The sequence below is a fragment of the Pelodiscus sinensis genome, chromosome 1 (assembly GCF_049634645.1).
Source record: "Pelodiscus sinensis isolate JC-2024 chromosome 1, ASM4963464v1, whole genome shotgun sequence".
NCBI classification, from domain to species: domain Eukaryota; kingdom Metazoa; phylum Chordata; order Testudines; family Trionychidae; genus Pelodiscus; species Pelodiscus sinensis.
The window spans coordinates 315,310,583-315,334,276 of record NC_134711.1 but is presented as its reverse complement, the minus strand read 5'-3'; the positions used below and the strand labels follow the sequence as shown (position 1 = coordinate 315,334,276).

Sequence of the window (23,694 nt, the reverse complement as noted above, 5' to 3'; positions counted from 1 at the left end):
CGAGGAAGCGTGAGAGAGGGACACAATCTTTCCTGGAGGTTGGTTAATCTCCAGTGGAATTCCAGCCTTTAAACAGGCAGAGGGCAAATGGTTAAGGGAAAAGTGAAATAGACTTTAAAATGTAAAACCATTGGAATGAACTGGGGAGTTTGTGGACATGGGATATGAGCACACTTTTTCTTTTTTCTTCTCTCTGTGTGGGTTCACATGAGGAGAAAGAACAGAAAGATCCTGTGCTGGGAGAGAAGTGTGTGTGAGAGAAGAGACTGACTTTTGGCGGGGAGGGCAAAGATTTTATAACAGGGAGGCCTTTGGAGAGGTGCATGTGTGTAAATTTGAATGTGTGTGCATGTATGCTTACAGGTTTTTTTTTTTTTTTTTTGCTCTATGAATTCCTAATATTGTTCAGACCTGTTTCTAAAAACAGACTCCCATCACCAAGATGTTTGCTGTGTATCCCTCTCAAATCCACCCCTGTGAGTGTCAAGGAAAGGATAGTTTAAAAGTTGGTGCTAGGAAATAGTGTTAAATCAAAACTACATTTGGAACCCCCATGGCACAAGTGTTTTGTAATGCTTAATGGGGAAATTACCATCCGCTGGATACTGCAGTAGCTTTGCAGGAGGCCCTCTTTCCCGGGTCAGCATTGAGATACTTATTTCTTGGCCCCAGGCTATTGAAGGTTACTACAGTTGCAAGCTTTTAGCAAAGAAATAAAGGGGATTAAAATAGGCCCTGTGCTGTCTGGAGAAATTTCAACTTGACAAAATACAACAAGAGCTGTTGTAGTTCAATCCGGAAAATAGTGCCAAGTTCTTTTCTTTCCCTGCCACATTCTATGTTAATAGTAAATACTATCATGAAACAAAATTTACTTAAAAAGCTAACTAGTGTGCATACTGCGGCCCTCTACTGGAGGAAATCAGAACAGCTCACCTTTGTGTGAAAGTTCATGGAGGTTCTTTTTGTTCAAGTGGTAGAGGATTCTACCCCCTGCTGTGAATGAAATCCGAAATGTTGTATAACGTAGCAAAAATTGTGGCCATGGATTATGACAGCATCTTGCATTTATGTAGACAATATCAACCACAAAACAGTTCACACTAAAATTGCCTTCTCCCCACTGAAATGCAACCGCTGGAGAGGCAGAATACAGCAGCTGTACACAGAAACACTAACAAACAGTTGTAAGTGGGAAAGAATACACTCAGCATCCCATTGTTGTGTATATAGCAGGGAAAACTTAAGCTGGAAAATTTAAAATTTATTTTAGCAGCAGGGCTCAGGCTGGTAATATTTACAAGAAGAGCAATGATTTCATGAATGAGTGTAGTTTTACCTCTCATCTTAAAGCATCCAGACTGCAAAAGCAAAGTACCCCCCATGCCATGCTGTGTCTTAGACTCGCTCCAAACTCAAAAGAGACCTAGTGTCCTTTGCTAAATCACCATTAACACTCTCTGGGGCACCTTTGATTTGTCTTTCTAATACCCAGGAACTATAAAAAAATCAGGTTCAATCCACAGTTTGCAAGACCAGACAAGGCCTAAGGCAGTGGTTTTCAAACTTCTTTTCCTCATGACCCAGCTGAAGAAAATAATTGATTCTCATGATCCAGCATAATTTGACTAGAGCGCGGGTTCCAGGTTGGGGCTGAGGATGAGAGCTTTGGGATGTAGGAGGGGGTTCTGGCTTTGGGGGTTCAGGGCTGGAGCAGGAAGGGCTTACCTCAAGCGACTCCCTGTCAGTAGTACAGCAAGGGTGCCAAGGCTGGCTTAATATCCGACACCAATTCTGATTAATTAATTTCTGATTCCACTTTTTGTTTTCCAAGTATGATCTCAACATCGTCTGTGAATTATATCTAGGTGGCCTTTTTGCCTGGAGTAATCTAATCTCTCTGCCTGACTCTTGCACCTTTCCCCATCAATATTTGTTCTTATAGGTTATTGTGACATTTTATGGCTTTCACATACTTTTCATAGCTAAGCTCACAATTAGGGTGAATCTGAAGTCCCAATTGTCCTAACAGACCCTCTCCACTGGGCCTCTCCATTTTATTGCAACACCTCAAAAATCTGAGCTGCTGTGCTAATCCTCAATACATTTAAAAACTCAGTGCCCAATCCTGCATGAGATCACAGCACTAGGTGGGCACTTTGCATTAGGGATGTCAATGTATAGTTGAGTACACCATTAACTGATAAGCCTACACACACTTCTCCCTCACACTGCCTCTGTATCAGAGGCAGCAAAGGGAGGGGAAGGTGGGAGCTAGTGCCCATGGCGGCGGGAGGGGGGAGGTTAGCTTTCAAGCCAGCTCCCCATGCATATTGGCTCACAAGAGCCACTAGCCTCCCCCACTCCCTGTGTTCTGCTGCCTCTGTATCAGCCCTGAACCCCCACAGACAGGGGCTGCTGTGACCCCTCACTACTGCCCCTGATTGAGAGGCAGCAGCACAAGGTGGCAGGGGGCTCCCTGGGTGTGGGGTTGGGAGCTCACTGGCTACTGGCCCTGCCCCTGAGGACTATCGAACAGTTGTGTAACTGACCCTATTTTGTGTGGTTACACAACTATTCAGTTAACCACTATCTAACATCCCTACTTTGCTTGAGCCTTTCTGCCTCCTTTGAGAAAAGGGAGCTCTTGAGGCCCTGTGGCAGGATTCCCCTGGCTCCAGAGACTGGGGCATGGGGAGGGAGCAGGCAGGAGAGTAGCAAGGGGATGCTCACCACCCACCCATCAACCTTGCAGAGCTCAGTAAGGAAATCTGAGCCTGCATTGCTTTCCCATGGCTCATATCCACTGTGGGACAACCACACAGAAAGGTCCTATGGGCTGCCACTGGAAGCCTTGTCTAGCTACGTTGGGCTTGTGAGGCCAGGAAGCGAGGAAGCACCAGCAACCCAGAGCTAGCAAGGCGAGACAGCATTTCCCCCTGAATAGCACAGGCCTCCCATTGATTCCCTGGGAGGATCCTGCCCCACGATTCCTAACAATTTCTTCCTTTTTATCCCTCTCTGATGAATTTTCCTTCAAAAAGGACCCCCATTTTCTTACTTCGAATCATGGTCTCACAAATACACTGGTCTTGATTTTTAAAAAATCCCCGCGGAGCCAAAATAGTATTTACTGACAAGTGCATTCAGGTTTTGAAGTTCATTGCAGAGCTAAAAGACAAGAGTTGTGAGGTTTACAAAGCTTTTAGTCAGTGGATGACAAAAAACAGATTATATTTTAATCCTAGCTCTTTCATACATCTACCCCATTCCCCAGAACCACTTGGCTTTGTACAGAATGACTGACTGTTCCATCATTCCCAAAGATGAACTGTGTTGTCTCTGCTTCATGCCTACACTAGTCCTGAGAATAGATTTCCATCTAGTTTCTCATATCAGGTTTGCCCATCCTGAAATACCAACACAGAACAAGGCCTGTCCTACCCACCATCAGACGTGTGTGTTGGAGTGAAAGGGAGTGTGGTGGAGGGGAGGGGGGAATAGAATGATCTATCATATTTTTTTGCCCTCTTCGTGACATTTCTTCTTCCCTTTTGCAGCAACATTTGCACTCACTAAATTCACACCTGAAAAATGAATTACAATGGTAGATCCAGGCACTTATTCTAGCTATCTGATTTGTACCTGTATTTCAACTACAGATGCAAATTACACCAGCAAAAGAGAAGCTCATCCTTTAGAAAATTTGGCCAAATTCATGCTGAAATCAGTCAAGTCACACCTAAGCCTGAATTTGGCCCATTATAACTTGCATGTCAGTGGTATGAAAGAAATAGATAAATGTAATAGGGGAAAAAAAGAAATTTTAAATCCATGTTGGCTCCTAATGGCACTGTTCTTTTTGCTATAAAGATTTTTGTGCATTGGTCTCTCAGAGAGCAGCAAATAACAGGTTTTCTTCTTGCTGCCTGATCGAAAACCAGAATTCCCATAAGTTCAAATCAGGAAAATCAAGCAGAGGATTCAGAACAAACTGACCATAGGACAGATGCTTTATTTGCAATGGCATCTGGTAGATGTCTGAAATCCCTGATTATTTCCCACTGAATTTATTCATTTGGCAATAAGGATTAGACACCCCTACTGCAAGGCAGTAATGCTACAAAGTCGACTCGTAAAAATGCTGCCTTCCTGATTCCCTGGGAGTCTGTCACTCCTGCTTTCCCACAACTACACTGATCATGCACCTGTAAGTAAAATCCAAAGGCAAACTTGGCTGTTGATTTTCCTTGCAAGAGGAATGAACGGAAAAACACTCTGTTTTCAGTGTTAGGGAAACTTGCTTTATTGTTTACAATAAGAAAGAGCCTGGGAGCAGGGATGTCATTTGTCATAGGGTGGCTGAGCAGTTGTCCACCCAGCTTTGATCTCTTCCCCACCATCACCTGATTTTTCTGTGCTCCTTGCCAGCCATCAATGTAGTGTCACCCCTGGGCTTTTACAGTTGGTTGTGGGACCATCTACAGTGAAGCTGGGAGGGAGCATGCCTCCTGGCCTATGTAGACAGACTGGCACTAGCTTAGGTCAAGCTAGCAGGCTAAAAATAGCAATCTGGACAGTGTGGCCCTTAGGGAAGTCAGCGTGTAGCTGACTACACGATTAATTGATAAGTCTGGGTTTATCGGTTAATCCCATTGACTACATGCAGTTCCCCCCTTGCGTCTGCCCCCCCAACCCTGGTGCTGCCTCTGATAGGGTATGTCTACACTACCCTGCTAGTTCGAACTAGCGGGGTAATGTAGGCATACCGCACTTGCAAATGAAGCCCGGGATTTGAATTTCCCGGGCTTCATTTGCATAAGCGGGGAGCCGCCATTTTTAAAACCCTGCTGGTTCGAACCCCGTGCAGCGTGGCTACACGGGGCTCGAACTAGGTAGTTCAGACTAGGCTTCCTATTCCGAACTACCGGTACACCTCAGGAAATGAGGAGTAACAATAGTTCGAACTAGGAAGCCTAGTTCGAACTACCTAGTTCGAGCCCCGTGTAGCCGTGCTGCACGGGGTTCGAACCAGCGGGGTTTTAAAAATGGCGGCTCCCCGCTTATGCAAATGAAGCCCAGGAAATTCAAATCCCGGGCTTCATTTGCAAGTGCAGTATGCCTACATTACCCTCCTAGTTTGAACTAGGAGGGTAGTGTAGACATACCCCTCGAGAGGCAGCAGGGCAGAGGGTGAGGGGGCAAGCAGGCGCCAATATCTGTGGGGAGCCAGCTTTTGGCCAGCTCTCCACATGAGCATGCTTCATGGACCTGCCTGCGCTCCCCCTTGCTGCCTCCTAGAGAGGAACCAGCATTGGTGAGGGGGAGAAGGAGGCTGCAGGAATAGGGGCTGGGGCTGGGCTGGGGCAAGCTAGCTCTGCTGTCTAATCCTAGCCAGCCTTATTGCTGCTATATTCACATGGCTATTTTTAGCATGCTAGTGCTAGTCTGTCTACCTGGTTCCTTCCCTGCTGCTGTGCAGACATACCCCATGGGTGGAAAGAACACAGGCCAGACTGGGGCTCCTAACAGCTATATCATCAGTTCCTCCCTGCTCACCACACCATCCGGACAGGAAGCAGCAGCGGGGACCTGTGATGATCACAGAGTGAGCTAGGCCCTTATCCCTGCCCCAGGCCAGCCATCGGTCAGACACCCTCCACGCCCACTGGCATAACACCTCTTCGCTCCCTCAGGATCAGCTTCTAACCCTTCCATGAGCAGCAGCAGCTGCCCCCTCAGCAGGGAGGTAGAAGTGGGGATGTTTAGACAACTCCTCCCCCTAAAATAATTTTTCTAAAATGACAGCCCTGCCTGGGATGGGACATCAGCCACAGAAATGAACATGCGACTTTGTAGGGACTGCCACATTCGGCAGCAACAGCGAGGCCTTCCTGCCGCTGTGGAACAAACGAGGCTGTGAGGTTGATTGGGGATGAAGCAGTGACCTTAATCTTGTTTCCAAAGGTGCTGTCCCTTCTGTAAGCTGATTTGAAAAAACTGGATATGCTTTATAGAATTACAGCCCAAAACAACAGGGCATACGCTTGGTAGCAAGTATGTGCTATTTCTGTCTGTCTCCGTTAAGGCACAGGCAGCAGCAGGATCTCTTGTGACCTATCTCTCCCCAGGGCCAGGGAGGCAGCACTGCTTAGAGCTGAGAACACCAAGCTGATTCTCCAAGACATAGGCCAAGTCACTTAACACCCATGCCTCAGTTTCCCTAATTTGTAAAATATTATTAACCTTTCCTTCCTTACCCCCATCCTCTTTGTGGTCTCCTGCTGCAGAATATTTTTGAAGGGCTGTGCAGAACTAGAATATTGGAAATGAGGAATGTCTATAGTTATAAGAAATAATACAGCTAAACAGGCTTTTTCACAACTCTGTGGTGCTGGGCTTGATTTACAAGACACTGAGGGCTTGTCTATACTACAGAGAAGATTGACTCTTCAAAGGTTGATCTTCCAGCATTTGATTTAGCGGGTCTAGTGCCGACCTCCAAATTGAACACTGAGGATAGCCCCTGCCAGTGTCATGTTCTCCTTATTCTGTGAGGAGTAAGAGAAGCAGATGGGAACATGTGCTTCTGTCAGCCTCCCACAGTGCAGACGCATTTTGCATAGCTGGATGATGTACATTAAATTGACCTGCCTGGTCTAGTGTAGACCAGGCCTGAGTGCCCTTGATTCCTGTGAGTGTGGCACTGCTCAGGATCAGGCCCCTGGATATGTGTTTCTTTGTGCTCTGTCCTGTATCCATGTTTGTAAGAAATCAGTGCAGACAGATTCAGGCAGGAATTACTAGTCTCCTCAGTCAGATTTATGAACTGAATTGAAAGAATATAACATCCCCGTCATCCTTTAAGAAGGCACTAACTGACCTTCTCTGGGGGTGCAAAGCCATATTCTGTCTTTGGACCCAGTCACAACAGTGTCCTTGCCATGTGAGGTAGCCCCGGTGAAATCTGTTCCAGGTCACCTGGTTTCTAGCAAAACCATAGTAATGCTGCTGAGTGAATAACCCTCCAAACTCTAAGTTTAGAGGTCTGCATCCTATTAATGGCTCTGCCACTGAGAAGCTTGTAACCAAGTCAATTGAACATCTTTGTGACAGAGGGCGAATCAACAATAGTTTAACTATTACTGAAGTCAAGCTACATTACATCACCCATGGGTGTGAAAATTCACAAGCCTGAGAAATGCAAGTTACAGCACCCTACGTGCTATCTGCATGGGTGCTCTATGTGTCCACCTCTCGCAGAGGTAGGGTAGTAACACCAATGGGACAGGGCTCTCCCGTCATCACAGAGCATCTTCCCCAGATGCATTACAGCAGCACAGCTGCATCTGTGTAGTGTACCTGCTTCTACCTGCCCACAGTTTCTTCACCTGGAAAACAGGAATAGTGAAGCTTTGTAAAATGGCTATGAGATTTCTGGTTGAAGAGTGCTAGGGAGGTGACGGCCAATTAATGTACGTACTTGGAGCCAAACTGTCTTAGAACCATATTGTTTGAAAACATGTTTTCTTAAAATCCCGTGGGTTTCTTATCTAAGGCTTTTAAAACAAATAAAAAGAAGTTCTTCATCACACAGCTCACAGTCAACCTGTGGAACTCCTTGCCTGAGGAGGTTGTGAAGGCTAGGACTATAAGAGGGTTTAAAAGAGAACTAGATAAATTCATGGAAGCTAAGTCCATTATTGCTATTAGCTAGGATGGGTAAGGAATGGTGTCCCTACCCTCTGTTTGTCAGAGGGTAGAGATGGATGATAGGAGAGAGATCACTTGATCATTTCCTGTTTGGTTCACTCCATCTGGGGCACCTGGCATTGGCCACTGTCGGCAGACAGGATACTGGTCTGGATGGACCTTTGGTCTGACCCAGTATGGCCATTTTTATGGTCTTCTGTTCTTATGTCTACTCTCCCACCGAAACTAATGTTACTAACTTATTTGGGGCCAATCCAGACTATTAGACTTGAAACACACCATGTTTCAAAGGTTTCCACTTTCTCTCTAGAGGTCAACGCAAGCAAGTTATTCAATAGTTATTTACAAAGGAGCAGACTCTGACACCTACACTGAATAGTACTGTATAGTGCAAACCACCTGCACTGAATTCAGTGGGCTTCTCACAAAGCCCTGTTGAACGCAACATCAGGAAGGTTTTGGAATTCATCCTGTGTGAAGGATCTCCCCCTGCTACCACTGGAGTCTAGGATTGGGATCCAAGTCTAACCTAAAGGTATGTGATAGATCTGCTTCTTGAGCTTTGGAATCAGTTTTGAAAAGCGTGCAGGAGAGGTTACGTGAATTGATGACAGCAACCCTGTAGAATTGCTACAATGGCAAGGTCGTTTTTTGTCCTTTGTTTTAAAAGTCCACAATGTAATCTTCACACTAACTCAGCAAAGAAGAGAATCCTACTACACAGTGTCAGCCTCATGTGAAATTATTCCTCAACTTTGACAGCAAGTGACATCGGTGGGCCAGTGCCATTCATATGAATTGCCACATGGATGCAGGCGTAGCGTTAAATGACAATGATGGCAGTATTGTTAATTTATGCAGGCACCGAAAGGGAATCTAACCCATAATTTTGTTATGTTTTCAGGGTCTGACTTTTGTTTTAAATGTCAATAGGGTGTGCAAATGCCATGCTCATCTCCCTTAGGGGTTGGCTCAAATTCATATGTAGAGACTTTTGACGACTCCACGGATTTCTGAACCTAAGGAACCCAGTTTCCTACAAGGCAGTGTTGGGGGGAGGTGGGATAGAAAGGGGAAGGAGGGCTGACAGCAAATAAAACATAAATATTGTGGGAGAAATAGAATATATCTGTGCAGCAGGAATTTAATATGATTTAGATTTAAGCAATATTGACACCACACTAAAAAATCCCAAGCGAGACGTGTCGTACTATACCTTACTTTTCATCTTCACCGGATACATTATTTTTTGGTTGTTGGTTTATACATTTTTCTTGTTTATTTTGAGAGTAAATGTAATGAAACATACCAGACTGACAGCCCTGGAAACTGTCTGTTCACTGAAGTAATATTGCACAGAGAGTGGCAGTGCCAACATCCCTAAACTGCCCCCCAAGAAGCGGATCAGCCTTGTTTCCTGGGATGCCCTTCGAGAGCTGACAGTGCAGTTCTGTCCTTTGCACATCTGTCAAAAATGGCCACCAAACGTGTGGCTGGCTTTTTAAGTGGGCTTGTGTTTCAGCGGTGAATGGAAAAATTGTGCATCCTGCACTTAGCACAATGGAGCAGGCTGCCAGGTCGCTCCAACTTCCACTGATGTGGTGAATGGGGAGGTGACCCCTGCTGCTGCCCTGCACCAGGACCCCAGTAATCAACTGAACTGTTCTGGGCCTTCTCCATAGGACAGTTGAGGCAGCTGCCATGGGACATGGTGTCTGGAGAGTCCGACCCCCGAAAGTATGGGATGGCCCTGGGTCCAAGGAAGTAGCTGAGATCCAGATTTTCCCAAAGATCAGGTGATGTTTGAACCCAGGTCTTTGACCAAAAAGAGCCATATCTGAAAGCTAGATTCAGAACCCAACTGTCCAGTAACTCAGGGATATTCGGACCCACCTCTGCTTCAGACCAGGTATATCAGAAACCAAATGCCTGTAATAAAATAACTGTAATAAAGTTTAACTTGACCATGTAACCCACCTCCTCCTGCCAATGCTGATCTCAGAAATCAAACATAAACTGTCCCAGTCTTCATTGTAAAACTTAAATCTTCCCATCCCACCACTTTCAGTGATTGATTCTCTCTTCAGCCCATCTGCTTTCAGACTGGCTGCTTCTCAGCGCCTTTGTTGCAAATGGTTAATGTTTTTGAAGCTGACATCAATGCTGGTCTTTTGGCAGCGCACGGAGGGGGTCCAGCATTCCAGAGGTGTTGGCAATTACCTCTCTTTGCAGTTTGAGCATCGCCTGGCTATGTGACATTCCCAGCAATGTACACAGTGCCTGACAGCCTAAACCATCCCTTGTCAAAACAGTAGTGTTCCTCTATGCCACAGGGCTAGCTGTGTTTGCACCGCTTCTCAAAACACTACTAGCATCTATTGTGCTTTTGTTCTTTGTTCTGCAAGATGATTTCAGAATAGTCCGTCGCACATCAGTAGCAAGGACATGGCAGATTTTACTGCATATCTCTCAGTCTGAAGATGAAATTTAATATATGTTACAATAGTTGTTTTGCAAGGTTTAAATGGCTAGTGAGTGTTTCCAGAAATAAATATTGGGTGTAAGAAGATATTGAAAGTCTCAGATCGGTAGCCGTGTTAGTCTGTAACTTTAATAACGAGTAGTCCTATGGCACCTTAGAGATTGATTATATATATATATAGTATCATGAGCTTTCGTGGGCAAAACCCACTTCCTTAGATGAGATGATCTTTGAGTTTCATGTTTCTGTGTAGTGATATAAACTATCCCAAATTTAACCATTCAAAATACCAATCAGATGATATGATAATAGTTGAAAAACTGGGTTGCTACAGAGCTTGCACCAGAATTGCTGAGTTAAGCCATACTTAAGGCTGCTGAGATTCAGAGGAGTAGCTATGTTAGTCTGTATCTGCAAAAACAATGAGGAGTCCCATGGCACATTTAAAGACTAACAAACTGAATTGACCTCCTTAACATTGGTCCTACACTTTCTAAATAACTCCCTTGTAACCTCTGTGATTTCCACTCCATACATGTGTGGTTTTCATCCACAAAAGCTTACGTCCAAATACATCTGTTAGTCTTTATGGTGCCATAGGCCTCTTCCTTTCTTTTGCTGCTGAGATTGTTGGTTCCAGGGAATTCACATGAGCCTTTCAATGGTTTCAACCGAGGAACTTTCCCAAGAACTACTATTGATTTTGAAGCAAAAAATTCAGGTTCATTCAACAAAAAACATTTAGTAGAACAATTGCATGGGCCAATCTCCAGCGGATGTAAATGGGTGCAACTGTAATGACTTCAATGCCATGTCCCCCATTTACCCCAGCCGAGAATCTGGTCCTTATAGAATTTATCTTTTTTGGGGTACCAGGCCCAATCTCTTGCAATCCATGGATGAACAGTGAAAAGAGATTCAGAGAGATTAAACAGATACCATTTGCAGACAAACTATCTGTTGTAAGTTCCAGTTGATGATTTCTCTACACCATCTTGCTGCTCATTTTCTTCTCCTGCCTATGTTGTATCCTATCACTGATCCATCATCAGAACATGCCACAGGACATTCACTTAAAATGTGTTATGTCTCCCTCCCTCTGGCCTTATGACATTAAAACAGGCACTTCTGCGCTGATCATGGCCACGTCTGACTTGAGGTTAAAATGCGATTATCTGGGTAATCGTAAACAGGCACTTCTGCGCTGATCATGGCCACATCTGACTTGAGGTTAAAATGCGATTATCTGGGTAATCGTAAATTGTATCGACTATATGATTAGTCAATAAGTGCTGCTGTGTGGAGCCGCAGAGGAGGTAGCTGCAGGAGCCAGCTCTGGAGCCACCCACACTGGTGCTCTGCATTTTAAATGTAGTGAGAGCCACTGGGCTTTTAGTACATTTAAAACGCAGAGGCACAGTGATCAGTGTGAGCTGGGACTGCTCAGTCCCCCCAACTCTGATAAAGGCGGAAGGGGGGAAGGCGGCACCCTGGAGACGGTGCTGGGGGGAGCTGTGCTCCCTGAGGCACTTCTGCTTTTGAAATGTACAAAAGCTCATATGGGCTCTTGTACATTTCAAAAGCAGAAGCACTGTCAGTGGGAACCAGCGCTAGCAGGGACTGAAACAGACCCCGCTTGTGCCATTTCCCTGCTGTGCTTCTGCCTCCCCTCCCCCCCAACAGAGACAGTTGGCTCCTGCTCCTCCCTCCCCTTGCTGTCTCTCTCTTATATAGGCAGCAAGAGGCAGGGGAGCATCAAGTAGCTATTCAGCTATTCGATAAGCATTTGCTTATCAGATAGTTGAGTAGTTGCTAACATCCCTAGTCTGAGTGTCTCAAAGCATTAGATTTGCCAAAGTGTATCCCATAACATAAGAACTAGTGGTCACCAAATGAAATTAATAGGTAGCAGGTTTAAAACAAACAAAATGAAGTTTTTCTTCATGCAGCGCACTGTTGGCCTGTGGAACTCCTTACCAAAGGACGTGAAGACCAGGACTTTAACAGGGTTAAAAAAAGAACTAGATACATTCATGGAGGTTAGGTCCATCAATGGCTATTAGCCAGGATAGGAAGGAAAGGTTTAGCTTCTGTTTGCCAGAGACTAGAAATGGATGACAGGAGAGGGATTGCTTGATGATTGCCTGTTCTGTTCACTCCCTCTGGGGCATCTGGCATTGGCCACTGTTGGAAGACAGGATACTAGGGTAGATGGACTTTTGGTCTGACCCACTGTGGTGCTCTTATGTTGTAAAGCAGCTACCTCTGTGCCAGCCACTCTAGAGTTGAGAACCTTTCAATGATGCCTTTTCCACAACTCTGTCTCTGCTGACAACAGACCACAGGAACAAAACTACCCTTCACTCAAGGATTTCAAAATAACCTCTCCAATGTTAACTATCTCTCAACAGCCCTGTGACATAGGGAATTCTCGTCTTTCTTCATGTGTGTGGAACCAGAGGCACACTGAGGTTACATGACTTCGCCAAGGCCATGCATGGTGACAGAGCTGGGAAGAAAACTCATGAGTTCTGAATCCTTGGCCCGCTGAGAATCAATGGCACAACTCTTACTGACTTTAATAGGGGTGGTATTTTGCTCCTTGTCTCCTCATCTCATCGCACCTCTGTACTCCTCTTTGCCAGTACAGGTTGAACGTTTCTCGTGTGGCACCTTCGCAACCTGACTGGTGCTGAACCAGAGAATTTGCCACATCACAGGAGTGGTCCTCTTTATTTTTATTTCACCAACGCAAATAAATGGAACAGTGCTTGCAAAGCTGTTTAAGAATGTATGTCTGCTCTGATGCACCCTATATAAGCCTACACCTAGCCAAGGCTTATCAGCTCTCTTCATACCAAAGTGTTGGTGTTGTGAATACGTTGAAATAAGGAAATACATTGATAAAGCATAAAAACCATGTTTACGCTTAGCAGAATTACCAGCACTTCCACTGGTTGATGGTCTCTTAGAAGACATTTAGGGGTAATTTAGAGCTAAATAGCACACAGAGCAGGAGAGCGAGAACTGGTTAAGTCAAAGTATCTTAACTTGAATTTTGGTGCCGTTCACACTGTGGGACATTGAAGGAAGCACACTCTTCCTTTGGTTTCCCTTACTCCTCGTAGAAGAAGGACTACAGGCATTGATGACAGCACCTTCTCAGTTTGAATTAGTGTGTCTTCATTAAGCCCTCTAATTTGAACCCCGGAAGATCGACTGTGGCTGCTTTGATCTTATTTGTAGGATAGACATGACCTAAGGTGCCACAAGACTACTCAGTTTTAATGTTACAGATTAACATGGCTACCCAGTGAAACTTTTGGTAACTCAATTCCTTCTCACCTGTAAAACTGATCTCACCATTCTTCCTTTCCCCCCACTGTCTGTCTGTCATGCATATTGTAAACTTCTTGCGACAAACATTGTCTCTCACTAAGTGCATGTATATTGCCTAGCACAGTGGGGTTCTGACCTCAGTGGGGCCTCTAAGTGCTACTATAATGCAAACAAGTAAATAATCATGTTAATTTGTAATCAACTTCCAAAGCCCCTCTCCATTCACCATGATGACTAAAGCAATCATCTGCATAGGATAAAAGCTTTTTGGATACAATAGTAATTTTTCATAGCAAAAAGCTAGTTTCCCACATTAAGACAGTATTGTTTGGACAGGCAGCTAGAATTTGAAAACAGTGCTATAGCAGTCTCTAGTTCTTCTCTCTAAAAGCTCCATTTGAAACTGCTGCCTTCCTGTACTTGCATTTTATTACTGTAGCACTGTAACAAGGTACTAAAAATAAACTTAAATGTATTTCCAGACGACCATCTTGCCACTGGAGAATTCACGCCATTTATGAGATGTGATAATCTCTCCTTCTCCTAACTACTTTTCTCAATTAACGAGCAAGTGCTTTCCCTTCACTATAAACAGGATTTATCTCACCAGGATAACTGACTTTGAACCAGATGTCTGTCAGTCAATCAAATCTAATCCAGGTTAGGTATTTCTATAGCACCCATTGTGCCGACACATACAATACTGTGTCTGTAAAGCACACATAGAACTTTGCTAAGTACACTAATCAAAAGCCACACACACACAAAAAAAGACCAACTAAATTCCTACACTGAGCCTTGAAGGCTGACAATCTTGAGCTGTCGCAGGCAAGCCTGAGAAGAGCACTCTGACATGCATTCTTGACAGCTCCAGGCAATGACAAGAGGACCATCCCGTGGAGTCGGATACCTGGGTCTCAAGTATAGGTTTTAAAGTTATTATTTCTATTCTAACTGTGCCATAAAGCCCCAGATGAAACTGGAATCCCAGAGGGATAGGTGGTATACATATATATACTAAGGGCAGGTCTACGCTATAGGGGAAGGTCAGCGTAAGATACGTAATTCCAGGTGCATGAATAATGTAGTTGGAGTTGATGTACTTTAAGCCAAGCTAGAGCACTATCCTCTCTGCGGGAGGTTAACAGGAGAAATGCTGCCGTCAACTTCCCTTACTCCTTGCAATACTGGGGCATACTGGTGTCGATCGGGGAACCCTCAGCCTTCAATTTAGCACGTCCCCACTAGACCCATTAAATCAGATGCTGGAAGATCGACTGCTGCAGCGTTGATCTTCCCAGCAATATAGATGAGCCCTAAGAGAAAGTTCCCATCCCAGAGGGCTTACAATCGGAGGGTCTGGGTTCTAGGTGTCTGTTTCTAGCTGGAGATAAAGAGCTATAAACTGTTACATTTTAAGAGTACTGAAGTCTGATCAACAAGGATTTTTGGAAATCATAAAGGAGGGAATAGAGATGGGGAAGGAATTAAAGAAGAGTTTGAACAGAGCGGTCAAGATAGACTCTAATGCTGATAATATTTATAGGGCTTCAGATTCACAAACCTGGGGTATGTGTAAATGGCAGAAATGTCAAGGGATGGGTGGGCCACCCAAGTTTCCATTCCTGATACCAAGGGCATCTTTCTAAAAGGTGGTGGTGAGGAGTGTAAATTGAAGATGTTCTTGCAATAGCAAATACTGAAAACATTGGGCCTACTTGTCTCCCGTATCTTAAACCAGGAGCAACACCACTGAAGGAAGTCATGCCTACCACTTGTGCAAATGAGATCACACCTGGGTGTTTAGCTACCGCCTGTGTGCAAAAAGAGGCTGAAATTTCCATGATAATGTTTCTCTTGTGGATGACAGTCAGACCTGGACTGCAAATGGCAGGGGGGAACAGATTCTTTTGAGACTTCCTCTCACAGCCCTGCCTCAAACCATCTAATGAAGAGAGGTGCAAAAATCAGCCCATATCGGGAGGGAATGTTAACTTCAGCTTAAAGCTCAGGAGAGAGGTTCACTTTGAGCTGTGGCTGAAGGGTTGAGGAGGAACCAGCAATGGCTGAATATCAGCAATGCCACGTATGCCACGTGTGAGGTGCGCTGCTATTCAGACACAGGTCAGGCTGACTTACGAAGGTTGGGGAGTGCTCACTGCTGCTCTCTTGAAAGGCAGCAGTGGGCACGTTGGTTGCAGTACCCGGCAGATCACTGCCCATATATTATGTGGTTGGATGGCTAGATGGTATCATAATTCCCTGAGCTAACATGGTGGATGGTCCCCTGCTTTCTAGCTCACTTAGGAATGCATCACGCTCATAGACACAGGAACTAGGGATGCAGAGCTGTGCTGCAGCACCCACAAGTTTTATGTGGGCTTTGCGGCCAGTCCTGAACCTGCATGCAGCTGTGGCTGTAGCCTCAGCCTCTGGCCTCTGGCCTCTGTCCCTAGAGGCTACAAATATAATTTCCGCATCTGCAAAAATAATCCACGGATATCTGCAGACATGCAGGGTTCTAGATACAAAATTTATATCCACATCCACACATGTATCTGCAAAAATGAGAGGTGGATATCCACACATTTACAGGGCTCTACCTGTCCAGATCCCCTCCTCCTGGAGATATGGCTCTGCTTCCAGCCCCAGGAAGGAAGGGGCAGACTGATGCCAGAGGACTGACTCTGAGCACCCCCACTATTAATAGTCTTGTAGTACCACTGTCTGTGATCACTCTGAATTACTGATGTGTCCATAATTCTTCCCCTGCAACAGAGAAAGATGAGGAAATTGGGAGAGATTAAATGAGAACTGACCAAATTCTTCATATGAAATCAAATGAACTTTTCTTGACTTTTATTTCTTTATTGCACCTCCATTCTTCAGGATTCCAGCCAGGATGGGGAACGCAACTGCTAAAATTGAAGCATCATGCAATGGGAATCCTGTAAGATTTCCTACCCTGTTTTTCAGACCCAAGAGGTTTTATGTCAACATTGGCCTTGGGAATCCTGCATTGAATACAAACTCCGAACACTGAAATGTATGTCATCCTAACTGTCAACCACAGGACACTGGGAATCAGATCTGGGTTTCAATGGTCTTTATCACTAATTCATTAAACTTAGCTGGGCAGGATGTGTCTCTTTGTACCTTGGTTTCCCAATCTGTGCTTTGAAAGGGGCTTTCAGAGCTATGGAATGAAAAACGCTTTATAATAGCTAAGTATTACCATTCCTCTCAATGTCACAGTGGTGGTGTGAGTCTGTGCATAAACTTTTAAGGTACTTTTGAGATTCCAGCAAGTAAAGTGGTGGAAAGCAGCATTAAGATATAATTATAGCAATAAAATACTAGGAAATTAAAAATAAAGACAATTTTTAAACACTGATTTCTGTAAGGAAGGCAATTTTCTGAAGTAAAAAAAATGAAACTGCAGCAAGACTATCTGATGTATTAATAACTCCATAACAGTGATAACAAAGATGGATCAGTATGAGATATGAAAAAATAAATTTCACAAATGAAACTCAGTGGGTCTGGAAATGAGTTATGAAGGTCATTTCTCATTAGTATGGATCTTTTCCACATCTCATTAGAACACTAATTTTAACCCCTGCCTACCATGTATACCTTGCTTAACTGTTTTCTGGAGTAGGTTTCTGTTCTCTTAGAGGGTTTTGTTTACAGATTATTTTACTGAGTCGTATGCTAAAGAGCTTTAGTTTGCTGGCACATTCCCCCTTTTCCAGCCTGTAACATGTAATATAATTGATTCCCATTGTTTTTCCTTTGTGTTAAACTGCTAAAAAACAAACACCCAGCAAATTAACCGCAGCCTGGTGACAGCTGCAGGGAGGAGAGAAGATGACTTCGTAAACTAAAGAATGGCTGAGAATAGTGTGCAGCTGTAATAATAAATGATAATAATACTTAGCACTTCTGTGGCACATTCCATACATCATAAAGCAGTCGTTTGGCCACAGCTTTCTAAACAGCCCTGCTTCCTCCTGCAGGTGTTCTCAAATTTAGGAAACTGTTACGCTTTCAAACATCTCGATTTAAATTTCCTATTTGTCTTTAGAGATCGCTTACAGCAGTGGTTACCATCCACTGGCGCAGGCACCTGTACTGTGCTTACTATTACACTAAATTCCACCTCTCTGCTTGTGAAGATATGAAGCTGCTTGTGTAGAGCTAATGCACTGTCATGTAGGCCTTACTCCCCTTCTGCTACAGCAAGGGTGGGGAACATTTTTTGGGATGGGGGCCACAGACCCATTGACAAATCAGACAGGGGCCACAAAAAAACCCTTTACTGATGTGTCCCCTGACTTGAGAAGGAGAAAGTGTTTTCACATTCCCCTTGCACACCAGAGCCTAGGTAGGGTTGCCAGGTGTCCGGTATTGGCCCAGACAGTCCGGTATTTGCGGCCTTTGTCTGATAAAAAAATCCAGAAAATACTGGACATGTGAAATGTCCGGTATTTCCAGTTTCCCTCAGACGGAAGCCCGGCGGAGACAATTTTCCCCTGCCGCATCTGGCGGGGGCAGGGGAGTGAAGTGCGCGGCAGAGGCATAGTGAAGGGGGGAGGAAGGGGCACTTGCCGGGCGCCATGCTAGGGGGCACCAGGCTGGTGTGTGAGTAGAGTGCATGCTGCTCTGGCCCATGTGATGCTTTGAGCAGAGACTCGGAAGCTCTCCACATGATGCCTCCCTCTACACACACTGTGGGCCGAGGCAGCCCAGCCGGGCAGGAGGAGTGGTGACTTTAAAGGTAAGATTTCCTTACCCGGATATCCTGTTCCTTACCCAGTGCCTGGCTCTGCGCGGGGAGGCAGGATTTGATTGGGGCGGGGCGCTCTCAGCACTGGGGATGCCTGGCTCAGGGGGAGGGGTGAGTGCACTGGGATGGGGGATGCTGTGTGGGGCCTGGCTCTGAGGCAGGGGTGAGTGCATTGGGATGGGAGGCAGTGAGTGTGGGGCCATTTAAAGGCACAGCACCATTTTTTTTGGCTTAACAACTTTGGTCTCTCCCCCTTTTTTTTCTCAATAACTTTGGTCTCCCCCTTTTTTTTTCTCAACAGAATTTTTCCCTGTGTTTTTTTTTGGGGGGGAGAGGGGGTTCGGTATTTTTTGTTAAACCATCTGGCAGCCCTAAGCCTAGGGGGGCCCAAGATTTTGTGTGCTCCGGCCCCATGAGGGAGCCCTGAGCCTTGGGGACTGAATCCAGGCAAGCCAGGGGCCACATCCAGCCCCCAGGCCTTAGGTTCCCCACATCTGTGCTACAGGATTCTACAAAACTGAATATTTTCCCCATTTTAAACATGGAGAAACTGAGGCATCGAAATAAAGTCTTAACGGTCATCCATTTCTGAGTGCCCAGCTTGTGGTGCTATGAACATAAGGATTATTACTTGCATTTTGTTTAAATACCAGGAATTTAAATTCCGATATAAAAAAATGGAAGTCCCGCCCCCCAAAAAATAAAGTCACTTGAAACTTTAGGCAAGTCATTTGCAACTAAGGTCATGCAGAAAGCTGGTGGCAGGGAGAAGAACTCTTAGCTCCCTGTCCAAAGTTCTAACTGCTAGATTGCATTGTGCCCACAGAGAAACATGGTGATAGTCACACAACATCGTAGGTCACAGAGCTGGGGGAAAGGGGTTATTCAGGCTCCAATTTAACCACTTCTGGCTGAGCCAAGTCTGAGAGGCTCTGTTACCTCAGGTGACAATATGACTCATTCACATTTGAAAAGGAGGGCATAGGAGATCATGGGCCAGAGAAGTCAGGCTGCTGGTGGCAGGTGATGCATCTTCCCACCCCCTTTTCAGCACAGCTATCTGCCACACTCCTATTTATTTGTTAGAGCTCTAATGCGCACCACAACTTGTGCCGTGCTATGTCCCTGGCACATAATTTACCAAGTACAATTTGAGCATTTCATGGTAAATTTAATTTTAAAATATATTAATTGTATTAAAATACGTAGTAAAATAAATACAAAGCCCCGAGACTTGGGCACCCTTAATTAATGATAACAATAATCTCGAATGGGATTGCTCATCTCTCCAAACACAAATGATGAGTATACAACAAAGATAATAAAATAAGGCCTATTCATAGCAGAAGTGGAAATTCCTCAGCCCACTCCCTGTGATAATAGATGTGGTAACGTTTTGACTACCGCCTCATGTTTACTGTGGGTGTTAGCTGAGACATTTCCGTGTAAATAAAATACCAAGCTCAGGAAAAAAAATGTCTGCAGAGCAATTATTGCACAGGGACAGTGGTGAATATCAGGGAAAACAGTTTTATTCATTGATCTTATGCAGTTTTCTTAGGCCCACTGTAAGGAGACTTGTTTATCACCATCACAGGAATTAGGTTAGGTCACACCCATAATGTGGCCCAAGCAACAGGTCCAGGAATTGACAGACCTGGATGCTGTTTTGCATAGATAGCCTTGGGCAAGTCTGTTTCCTTCCCCATCTGTAAAATGGGGCTAGTGATAATTACCCACCTTTGTAAAATGCCTTGAGATCCATGGATGATAGATGTTAAAGGGCTATTTTTACTATCCAGTCCTCCTTGGACCATTACAAGCCTGTTTAAAAGACTGGGACTTTTCACCTTAGAAAAGAGGAGACTAAGCAGGGGAGTGGAGTTATGATAGAGGTCTATAAAATCATGACAGGTGTGGAGAAAATGAATAAGGCAAAGTTATGTATCTGTTCCCATAACATAAGAACTAGGAGTCACCAAATAAAATTAATAGGCAGCAGGTTTAAAACAAACAAAAGGATGTTTTTCTTTATGCAGTGCACAGTCAACCCATGGAACTCTTTGCCAGAGAATGCTGTGAAGACCAGGACTTTAATAGGGTTAAAAAAAGAATTAAGTAAATTTATGAAGTTCCATTAATACTTATTAGCTAGGATTGGTAGGAATGGTGAACTTAGCCTCTGTCAGAGGGTGGGAATGGGTGACAGAAGAATGATCACTTGATGATTACCTGTTCTGTTCCCTCCCTCTGGGGCATCTGGCACTGGCCACTGTCAGACGACAGGATAGTGGACTAGATGGACCTTTGGTCTGACTAGTATGGCCGTTCTTATGTTCTTATGTCTCACACAGTATATTTTCCACTGGTGTGATTGTGATGTAGTGGGGGTACTTGCTGGGATGTGGTGACCCCTGCTGTCTGGAGCAAGACCCAGCAGGGAAAGCCTCACTAGGCAGAGGTAAGGCCAAACTTGTTGAACCAGTGGCCAGACACCCCCCATGGAGAGGAACAAAGGAAGGTGGAATGCTGCCCTGGCTTGGGGGGCAGGGCTGGAAGAGGGTTAGTTAGTTCCTCGCTGGAAGGCAGGGTATAAGGAGCTGGGGAGGGGGCTGGGACTCCCCTATCTCAAAGGGGGGGCACTGAGGCCTCTTAGCCCCAGTTCCGGTAACCAGATTACATCTGTGCTGCGCTGTGCTGGAGGAGCAATAAACCACCCTCAATTCCACTGGCTGGTGCAGTCTGTTTGTGCCATTTCGGGGTGCAGGAGACGGGGAACCCCCAACGCGCCGTCACAGTGATGATAGATTATTTTTACAGACTAGGCACAGTGGAGGAGAAAGAAAGTGTTATTCCCATTTTTACAGATAGGGAACTGAAGAACAGACAGATTAAATGACTTTCTCAAGTTCCCACAGGAAGTCTGCAGCAGAAAGGAATTGAATCTAGGACTCTGGACTCCCAATCCACTATCTAAACCACAAGAGTTTCCTTCCTCTGTTAAAAGCAGTGCAGTTCCCACCAAACTCTCTAGAAGCATGTCTACATTAGAAAATAATTTTGAACTCCGCAACAATGGGGAGGAGAGGGAGGAGGAGAGAGAGTGACTGACCCTCCTCCCAGGATGGCATCCAGCTGCTTGAAGTAGTAGCACATGTGTAGTGCTACCTCAGAGCATCCACTCTGCTCCCTGGCCTTCTGGTTGGCATGCTGGAGCTCCTTCACCTTTATGCAGACCTGGTTGAGTGTCCAATTGTGGCCTTTGTTGGCCAGGCTGGCGGTGATCTGACCATGCATGTCCACATTCCTCTTTTTGGTGTGAAGATCCTGGAGACTGGTCTCCTTACCCCAGACCTCAATGCGTTCCAGGATCTTCACACCAGTCCAGGCCAGAGCTCTCCTGCATCCCTGGTCAGTGGCAGCTGAGGGAGTGTCACGTTGCTGAATTGGAGGGAAGCAGCCAGATCGCTGCTGCACCCCTAAGTGGGGGTGTTGGCCCCAGAAATTGGTGTAGGGGGAGCCATGTGGGGTATTGAATGGGAGATTATTGTTTGTTGATCTTATGTACGCTATTTATGTGAGTGTATAATGTCTATGTGTGTAGGTAGGAATCTGTAATCTGTGTGGAAGCTGAATATTTCTGTGAATATGGTTGAGCATTGCTATGGACAGGCTGAGTAGTGAGGCCCTGTGGAACAATGGCCCTTGATGGCCCAAAGACACACCTAAAGCAGGAGGGCGGAGACCCAAGAGCTGCCAGCAGAGAGAGGCTGAGGACCAGGTGACCTGCTGCATACTAGAAGAGGCCAGGAAGGGTATAAAGAGGCCATGTGGTCGATGCCATTTTGTTCTCAGCTCAGCACTTCATCCCAGAGGCAGCACTGCAGGGATTGAAGAGCCCGGAAGACCTGTGAACCCATCCTGATCGTAGGATGTGCAATAAGGACTTTTAAGCAGCAGCTGCAACATCTCTGCTAGAGCCTGCATCGAGGACTGGGAGATTCGGTGCATGTAACGTATTGTACTTTAATAACCTTACTCTCAGGCTTTTCTTTCTTGTAATAATAAACCTTTAGATATAGATTCTAAAGGATTGGCCCAGCGTGATTTGTGGGTAAGATCCAGAGGGTAAATTGACCAGGGATCTGTGGCTGGTTTCTTGGAACCGGACAGAACTTGTTCGGGGTAGGTGGGATTGGGTGCTAGGACCCCCCACCCGTGTATAGGCCCGGGGCCATCTGGGGCACGGATATTGCTGGGGTGTCGAAGGGGTTTTGCTCGGGAGGCTTCAGGCAGGCAGCTGAAGTGCTCTGTGGGACTGGTTTGTGGCCTGTTTGGAGAGGTCACCAGTCAAGGGGGCTGTAAGAAGCCCCGGATTTGAGCAATTCGCCCTGAGCGGACGCCCGCAGCTGTGCCCAGACACGGCCCGGACCGTCACAGGGAGCAGAAGGAGTGCTGGCAGCCATGGAAGTCTCTGAGGGAGCGTTGGGCTCCCTGGGATGTTGCTGTGTGGCATGGGGCTGGCAAAGCTTGCCACATGGCACAAGCCCTTCTCCTGCTGCCTGCAGTTTAAGCTCCACAGGAAAAGGGAGAAGTGGAGATGGCAGGTGTGGCCAGAGCAGTCAGAAGAGCAGCTGAGAGAGGCCTCTGGCCACCAATTATTTTGAATTAGCAGCATCGGCTCATCCGCACTAATGCTATTTTGAAGTAACGGGCTTGGCAGTGTAGACGCTCCACTTATTATTTTGAAATTAGGGGCATTATTAGGAGGGCTAGAAGGCTACACCATCACTCAGTTGGTCTTGTTCCCTGTGCTTAGTCTATACTTTCCAATGAATCCAATTTATGACACTTTAGCTTGTAGTTCCTAAAATAACCGCTATTCCTACAGAAATGCCACCTGCACCATGCAATGCTGGGTTAATTATACAGGCTTTGTTAAATACTGAAATAAAGTGGCTTTTAAAACCCACTTCTATAACTCCTAAAAATGTGATGTTAGCACAGAAGTTCCAGCTATCATAGGCAGCAGTTATTTGCACAATTTTCCTCAAATTAATCCTTTAGGAAAATCCCTAATGAATGTTAAGGCCTCCTGGCAACTGAAATCACTCTTCTCTTTCTGTGGCTAGATATAGTTTCCTCTGACTTGCATACCTTGTATGCATCTGGTGCAGATGACTGACAGCTATCACACATGCCTAGCAAAACAGAATGTCATCCATCGTATGACAGACAAATGTACTCTGACTGCCCTAGTGATTAGTGATGTGCACAGTAACATCCACCCAGAACTGGAATGCTCCAACAAATGCTACATTACTCCATCGCCCATGGCTATTTAGGATCTGTCTGTACTGTAATCAGTTGG

General features: G+C 45.4%; 1 long non-coding RNA gene across 1 annotated transcript; it reads left to right on the top strand.

Moving 5' to 3' along the window:
- The first annotated feature begins 7,192 nt into the window (after positions 1–7,192).
- LOC142827164 (uncharacterized) lies at positions 7,193–16,679 on the top strand. The gene is made up of 4 exons (XR_012901640.1): positions 7,193–7,475; positions 8,024–8,248; positions 9,396–9,509; positions 16,424–16,679. It is a non-coding gene; the product is annotated as an uncharacterized LOC142827164 (long non-coding RNA).
- Positions 16,680–23,694: the final 7,015 nt, after the last annotated feature.